General features: G+C 41.0%; 1 protein-coding gene across 2 annotated transcripts in view; it reads left to right on the top strand.

Annotated features, from left to right (window-relative positions):
- The first annotated feature begins 2,329 nt into the window (after window positions 1-2,329).
- The window catches only part of cntn2 (contactin 2), a 99,676-nt gene continuing 94,060 nt past the window's right edge, over window positions 2,330-7,945 (top strand). For both annotated transcript variants that reach the window (XR_013098533.1, XM_004574486.5), the window contains exon 1: window positions 2,330-2,578. The gene's annotated coding sequence lies outside the window, so the exon portion shown is untranslated. The remainder of the gene's footprint in view (window positions 2,579-7,945) is intronic.

The raw sequence follows: 7,945 nt of genomic DNA, 5'->3' as shown, positions 1-7,945 counted from the left end.
CTGTCTATCTGTCTGTCTGTCTATCTATCTGTCTATCTGTCTGTCTATCTATCTATCTATCTATCTATCTATCTATCTATCTATCTATCTATCTATCTGTCTATCTGTCTGTCTGTCTGTCTGTCTGTCTGTCTGTCTGTCTGTCTGTCTGTCTATCTATCTATCTATCTATCTATCTATCTATCTATTGATCTATCTGTCTATCTGTCTGTCTGTCGATCTATCTATCGATCTATTGATCTATCTGTCTATCTGTCTGTCTGTCGATCTATCTATTGATCTATCTGTCTGTCTGTCGATCTATCTATCGATCTATTGATCTATCTGTCTGTCTGTCGATCTATCTATCGATCTATTGATCTATCTGTCTGTCTGTCTGTCTGTCTGTCGATCTATCTGCATCTGACATTGGTTGTGTGCTGTGTCCACCTAATATGTTGTTACTTTATGCGGGGTGTACATGTGTTTTTGTGAATATCTGGTTGATATTCTGTCTCTCTCCACTAAAATGAAGCTATCATAAAAACACAGAGTGTTCCTTTCTTTGTAAGGAACACTCTTGAACACAGTATGTGTTGAATCCAGTGTTCTGAAGTGCTGAGGCCAGCAGCTGGGACCATGAACCCATTGTGAAAGCGTCTGGTGAGGTCATAGACCAAGTGAGGAGCTGGGCAATCTCTGCAAAGATTTCCACACAATCGGACGTGTCTTTGCAGCCAGAAGAGTTCAGCCTGTTGGCAGTAGATGTAATCCTGGATTAAGGGACCAACATGGCTTTAAATTTCAGACTTAGAACCATATTTTTTAACCATATAGCTGTAAAAACATATGACAGCGGTTCTATTGTGGAATGGATAAATATTTTTTCCTTATTGACTTGTTATCTATATTACTGCTAATAATTAGCCGTTGTGTTTGGACAGCAACGAACAGAAGCTTAAACAACATTACTAATTACATTTTAATAGAAATGTTTAATACAGAACTACTAAATGCTAACCTCTTTAAACGTTTGTTGCCAAAAGCCAGATAGAGGGCTGATGTCATGCATGTGTGTATGCATGACATCAGCCCTGTATCGACATACAGTTCTGGGGCTTGTTCGGGGGCTTCCTCTCTCCCCCTCGTCCCCGGGGAAACGGGGTGTGGTGGGAGGATGGGCGCTAACACCTGCCGCCGCTCTGCTTCATTGGTAGGCGGCCTAGCGCCGCAACAAAAGGGAAAGAAAAAATGCCGCCTTTGTATCTGACAGATGGCGAAGCTGCGTCAAGCTCACGGACCGAGAGAGCGAATAGTACCGGAAGTAGCTTGAATTTGTCTTCAAAATAAGAGTTTTTGGCCAGCCGTCTGACGCCATTAGTTTTGCTGTACTTGCTTTAAATGAACTGGAATGACTGACTGTTCGCTTTATAATTTCAAATAAAGTTAAAAAAAATATGCGAGGATCATAGTGGCTATAAATCAAATACAGCACACATGAAGACAAAAGTCAACATCTTCATTTTGATATTTTTGTTCTAATTTATATATTTCAAGAATATATTTCACAAAGTTTGATGAAATATGTAAATATGCGTATTTTATTTTGTCTTGTCATCGCCTTGTCTCCACCCTGTGTCCTGTTGTACGTTTGGTGTCACGTTTCACACTAAATTAAAAAATAAAATACATTAACTAATAAATAATGTAGGTCAAACGCACCAGTATTACTGAGGCACAGCTTTTAACTGTTCACCATGTACGTTTGTGCTTGTCTGAAATATGATATATATATACACATATATTTAGTTTATTTATGAGATTTATCAGATGAGACAATATCCCCATTTCTCCAGCGGAAGTGACAATGTTTTTACTTGAATGAATTGGTATCAAACACAAGGAGTTCAGCTGTTTCAACCTGCCTCATTGCTGTGGTTAGTTATAACACAGCTTAGGGTAAATTGTAACGTATGAGGGAGACCCATCACAAAATATGAAGCTTAACAACTCTATTGCACACTGACCAACACTGAAACCTTTTCTTCACCTAGACTATAAAGCACTCAGTTCCTGCTTTCACATCATGGCCAACTATCGCTAAAAGAAAAACGGTGGTAATGTTTTTCTTACTGTCTCGGTATGCTGAAAAAAATAGCAGAAGAAAAACATATTTAGCGGTCATCATGCAGGTAGTTAGTGTTAGTAGCACCTGAGTCAAACTGACATCAAGTGGAATGATTCTGTTGTGAAAAATACGTATCTTATGTTCTTTGGCAGTATGTCCCGGGTTAGTAGATCAAATCTATCGGCTGTGGGGACCGGAAGTGTTGCTGCCGTATTTCTGCAGACTTGACAGTAGCGAGAAGTGACCAGAAGGTGATCGAAAGAAAGGCAAGACATTGTGAGGAGGAAGAAATTCGAGCAGGAGTAAGACAGGGAGGGCTGGAGGCTGGCCCATCATCGCAGTACCAGCGTTTGATAACGCAGAAGAGGAGAGCAGACGGACGGCAGACAGGGAGGACTGAGGACGCAGAGCAGCATCACGATCCGCGGCTGCGTCTCAGTGCCGGAGAGAAAGTGTCCGCATCTCGGCGAGGTAAACACAGCGACGCCTCTGCTTCCTCACTGGCAGCAGCACTAACATTTGATCTGGTGGTGTTCACACATCTGTCACATGTGTTCTTCCTTTACACTGACTCATAACGCCAACATGTAGTGTGCTGTGCGTTATTAGCTACATTTCAACCGGAAATCTCTGCCTGTATGAAATAATGAAGCGTCCTGCATTAACCGAGGGGTCGCAGAATCAGATAAGATCTGTATATGTCAGAGATCATCTTCTTATTGTTGCTGCTTTGGGGTTGCATCCATGCAGGACACATATTCGTGTAGCGGCTCAGCCTCCTGGGGACACTGAAGCAGCTCGATCTTTCGGTTCCAAACAGAGTGAGTAGGGTGGGCATGAGGAGCAGAAAAACAGCCCAGTAATCTCCCGAAATCCCATCCAAGAAAACCGAGGTTCCTGTGGCTCCCAGGCTCTCTAATGATGGTCAGCCATTACATCGCGCTCTTCCCACCACTATAAAGGCATCTGCTAAGAATCTGGAACTTTTGAACAGCATTTGAAATTTGAATCCATGAACCATTACAAAAATCACTTTGCACTTGTATCAGTCCTCCTCAGGCATCCAGAGGCTGCTTACACAACACGCCTATTCTTTTATCTCTTCAGCGGCTGCAAGTGAAATTCATTGTGAAATGTAATTAATAACATGAATCCCTACATGACCGGCTCCCACATATATCAGCTACTGAGACCTTCCTCCAGCATTCAGTTCCTCTGATCATCTGCTCTGAGTCTTTTTTAACTGTTGGACGCTCTTGTTTTAAAAAGAGGCAGCCGCACTTTGGAATAAGTTTCTTCAGCCAATCAAGTTGGCCGAATCGGTGCTTGGTTTTGAAGACCTGCTGAAAACTTGTTTTATACCTTACCTTAATCTTTCAGCTGTAATTTATGGCTATAAGTTCACAAACTAAAGTGTCTAAGGAAGTATTTCTCTGGTACTCAGTGTCAGGGGGACGCCTGTACAGTGGCACAGGCCTACACATCTTACATGTGTTGTTTTATTACTGTGGCACTTTTTACTATGCTGATGTGTAAAAAATATAAATTTATCATCATGTTCTTGTTGTTCATGTTTACTGTTTATAATAAGATAACTAACACGGCTATTTTCAAACACCAAACAAATGAATACTTATTAAACACATATAAATAAACCTCATCCACCTGAGTCCGTCTGCATAAAAGGCTCAGGATGCAGCCGTATGAGGTGAGCATGGTAATTATAAGAGAATAAATGAAAATGATCAGTAATGATTTTGAATGAGAGAAATGCAGTAGCATCATGAACAGGAGGTATCAGTCATCCATCACTCAGTTACAATAATGACAGAGGTTTTTTCAGTCATTCACATTTTCTGTGAATTAACAGAAAGCTTATATTTTACAGTTACAGGACGGAACTGTTAGAACTGTAAGTTTGCACCTTTATCTCGTAGTTGCGTTGGTCAGGTCCATTTGAGATCAGCGTGGCTGTGATGTTTATGTGTAAAATGAGTTGTTCTTGAAGAAAAGTTCACAGCTGGAGTCCTGGAAGATAAACCTACGACCTAAAAGTCTTTTCTCATCCTGCTGTGTTGGAATGAGGCCTTGATGAAGTTGCTCGACTTTGTACTGAGTCTCTGTTTCCACGTTTTCACTTCTTCGGGCACGACCGGGAGACTGTTGTGCTGCAGGCATGGGCGTAAACTCTAACTAATTCAAGTCCAGTAGTAGACAAGAAGCATTAGCACAGAACTGGTTAGTTGAGAATTTATAGGATTTATGTGATTTGATCTTATGAGTCATATTATTTGGTTCAGATATTTGCTTTGTCCCTGCTAAATTGTTTAAATAAAAAAAATCCTACCTGCATTTAATCGTTTCCTTTTTAATCCTGTGAACTGGTAAAGATTAAACCGTGTATGCATCTTTTATGGTTCCTGGCTGTTCTAATCCTGTAAACAGATCTCCAGGACTTCTTTTCCTGACCGCTAAAGTATGACCTAGCCATTTTATCAAGTGCAAGGATCAGGGGCGAGCGTGGCTGTTGGTTGCAGCTAACTGTGAGGGCTGCTAGTTGGTCGCATCATGAGAGGATGTTAGGATTGTCCGCAGACCTAGTCAGTTACAGCTAGGCTGTCCCGTACAGTTACCCCTGTACAGGACGTCTGCAGCTATTATTATCATTAGTCTTTTATTTATCCAGGTAAAAAATCTCATTGAGATTAAAAATCTCATTTTCAAGAGAGACCTGGCATCATGGCAACAAAAGTCACATACCACATAGGTATATAAGATTTAAAACAAATACAGTATCCCACACCAACATGTGTAAAATATACAATAACAGATCAAATTAAGAGTACATTAAAAACAATCACACTGAGTAAAAGAGCTGGGGCCTGTTCTTCGTACCGCGCTAAGTGAGTTAGCTGGATGAGATTGTTGACGATTTCGCGTGATCTTGGATCGTTCGGTTCCCCGAAGCCCATCCGGGACTTGCTGTCATAGCAACAGAGCCGTAAGCGTAAACCTGCTCGGGAGCAGGCTTACTTTATGTAAACAGGATTAGATCGCGGCCACGCAGGTATGCCCGCGTCATTCATACGAAAGCAACAGCGATATTCCACCACTGTTTCACCATAAATAAATAACATCAATGTAACTAAAGACAATGCAGCACTTGATCCTTTTATTGATGTCACACAGATACATACAGGTCATTTCCTAAAAAAGGGAAATGTACTATTAACATTCTATTACATGTATGTGATTATTACAGATGTAATTCATATTTCAGAGTAGTAATTGTAAATTACTTCGTGTAATCAAGATGAGAGACCACGGCTATAAAAGCGAAGGTGGATTTGGGAAGTCTGTCGCAGCCATGTCCTGTCCGTTTACGCGAGCCACCCATTGTGGAAGGTGCAAGATTGATAAGGAGAGTCCTCAGAATCCAGCGTATATTGCGGGACAGACAGGATCCTTTAGCTCAGCGCGACAGTGTGCTCATTGAGAGATATCGATTTTCCCGTGAGGGTATTATTTACTTAACCAACTTGTTGACGAGGGGGTGCAGGACCACCACCTGTCTTTGTTTGCTCTGCCCTTTTCTTGGTTGCTGTTATAAACAAACAGATTATTTCAGGGTCTCTTTCCAAGAGACGAAAAGCAATATAAGTGATAAATATTACCATTCTGTAGAATATTCTTATATTTCACTTTTACTTGTTCCCATGTTCTAGTGGGTCCTGTTGTGGCTCTAATGTGAAAGAGGATATAATATAACATATTATAATATAATATAATGTAATATAATATTGGATAATATGGTGTGATATGATAAATCTACCCTACCGCCTACTGGTGTTGGCCAGAGGGGCCGATGGCGCAATATGGCAGCCTGGCTTCTGTCAGTCTGCCCCAGGGCAGCTGTGGCTACAACTGTAGCTGCCTCCACCAGTGTGTGAATGTGAGAGTGAATGAATAGTGGCATTGTAAAGCGCTTTGGGTGCCTTGAAAAGCGCTATATCAATCCACTCCATTATTATTGTTATTATTGAATTACTTACGAGTTTGATTTGTCAGCAACTTCCTGCCAGCCCTCTCTCCTTGCTTTTGCAGCCTTTGCAGTGTTCCCTTGCGTTTTAATTAAACTCTGAAACTCCTGAAATCTCTCAATCAAGAGTTCTTGCTCTGCTGCCGAAAAATACCGAGCGCGCTCCTTCGACATTTTCACCGACCAATCAAAGGGTTGCCGATCAATGTTTCTACTATCAATGCGTAGCCCCTGTTGGGCCACCCACTGATCTCACATTACTTCATCCAGCTATACTAATCGTCAACAGCAGGTGTGTTCGGGGAACCGGAATAGCGAGCTCAGAGTTAGCGCGATGATTTGGTCTTGGATGTTTCATTTGATCTTGGATGTAGTAAGCGACGTACGAAGCACAGGGCCCTGTTCTCTCGTTCCTTTAAGACAGACTTAAACTCTCCCAAGGTAACCAGTTCTGATAATTTCAGTTCCTCCTGCAGATTATTCCAGGAAGCAGTGGCAGCGTATTTAAAAGCCTTTTCCCCAATACTGTTCTGATTTTTGGGACAATCAATTGTATGATTTTGTGCGAATGAAGGCTGTATTGGTTGTGGTTTTTACACATATAAACACATAAATAAGATGGAACCAGCCCAAGGAGAGATTTATAAATAAAGATCAACCAATGGGAGAGTCTGCGAATATGCAAAGATGGACATTTAGCAGCAGCAGACAAAGAACAATGATGTACATGATTTCCATAGCCAGTAATAAAACGTAAAGCACAATGGTCCACAGTATCCAACCTCTTTAGGTAGTGGGCAGGTGCATTCATAAAAAGCAGGTCACCATAATCCAATAAAGGTAAAAAGGTTGCACGAATCAAATGTTTTCTCACTTGGAGGGAGAAACAGGATTGGTTTCTAAAAAAGTAACCTAGTTTTAGTTTTAACTTCAACACAAGCCTTTGGATGTGAGTCTTAAATGACAAATTCTGATCTATAATGATCCCTAGATACTTGTAGGATGTGACCATTTCAATTTCAGTTCCTTGAATTGTTTTAATCTTAGGAGACGTAGCTAACAACTCTTTGCCATTTGAGAATAACATGAACTTGGATCTCTCTGCATTTAACACCAACTTAAGTTGAGTTAAATGGGACTGAACGACATCAAAGGCAGACTGCAGAAACTGCAGGGTTTGTGCTACTGAAGGGGATGAACAATAAATAATTGTATCATCTGCATAAAGATGAAATGCTGCATTTGACAAATTATCACAAAGGTTGTTTATGTAAAGAGGAAATAGCAATGGCTCTAATATGGAGCCCTGCGGAGCTCCTTTGGATACTGGGAGAAAAGAGGAAGAAGACCCAGCAGCATGGACACACTGGTTTCTTGCTGACAAGTAATTTGAAAACCAACTTACAGCATTTACAGATAGACCAATATTGTTTAATCTATGTAATAAAATAGCATGGTCAAGTCAAGAAAAAGAGCAGCACAGGAGGTTTTGCAGTCCATTGAATCAACGATGTCATTAACCACTTTAACAGCAGCAGTTATTGTGCTGCGTTGTTTTCTGAATCCTGACTGATGTTGGGAAAGAACAAAAAGTCTTTCAGTTTACTTTTGCTAGAACACACAATTTGGGCCTGTAGTGTTAACCTAACAGGCTAACAGAAACTAACACATCTGCAGTGAAGACTGACCATCCCATGACTGTCGGCGAACGGTGAACTTGATGACCCTTGTGGTTCACCAATACTTAACGTAGACATAACGTTGCTGTTCTGAGGTCAGTTTTGAGCGCTGAAGGAGAG

The sequence above is a fragment of the Maylandia zebra genome, linkage group LG5, assembly GCF_041146795.1.
Source record: "Maylandia zebra isolate NMK-2024a linkage group LG5, Mzebra_GT3a, whole genome shotgun sequence".
NCBI classification, from domain to species: domain Eukaryota; kingdom Metazoa; phylum Chordata; class Actinopteri; order Cichliformes; family Cichlidae; genus Maylandia; species Maylandia zebra.
The sequence above is the reverse complement of the archived record's forward strand: the minus strand, read 5'-3'. Positions and strand labels throughout refer to the sequence as shown.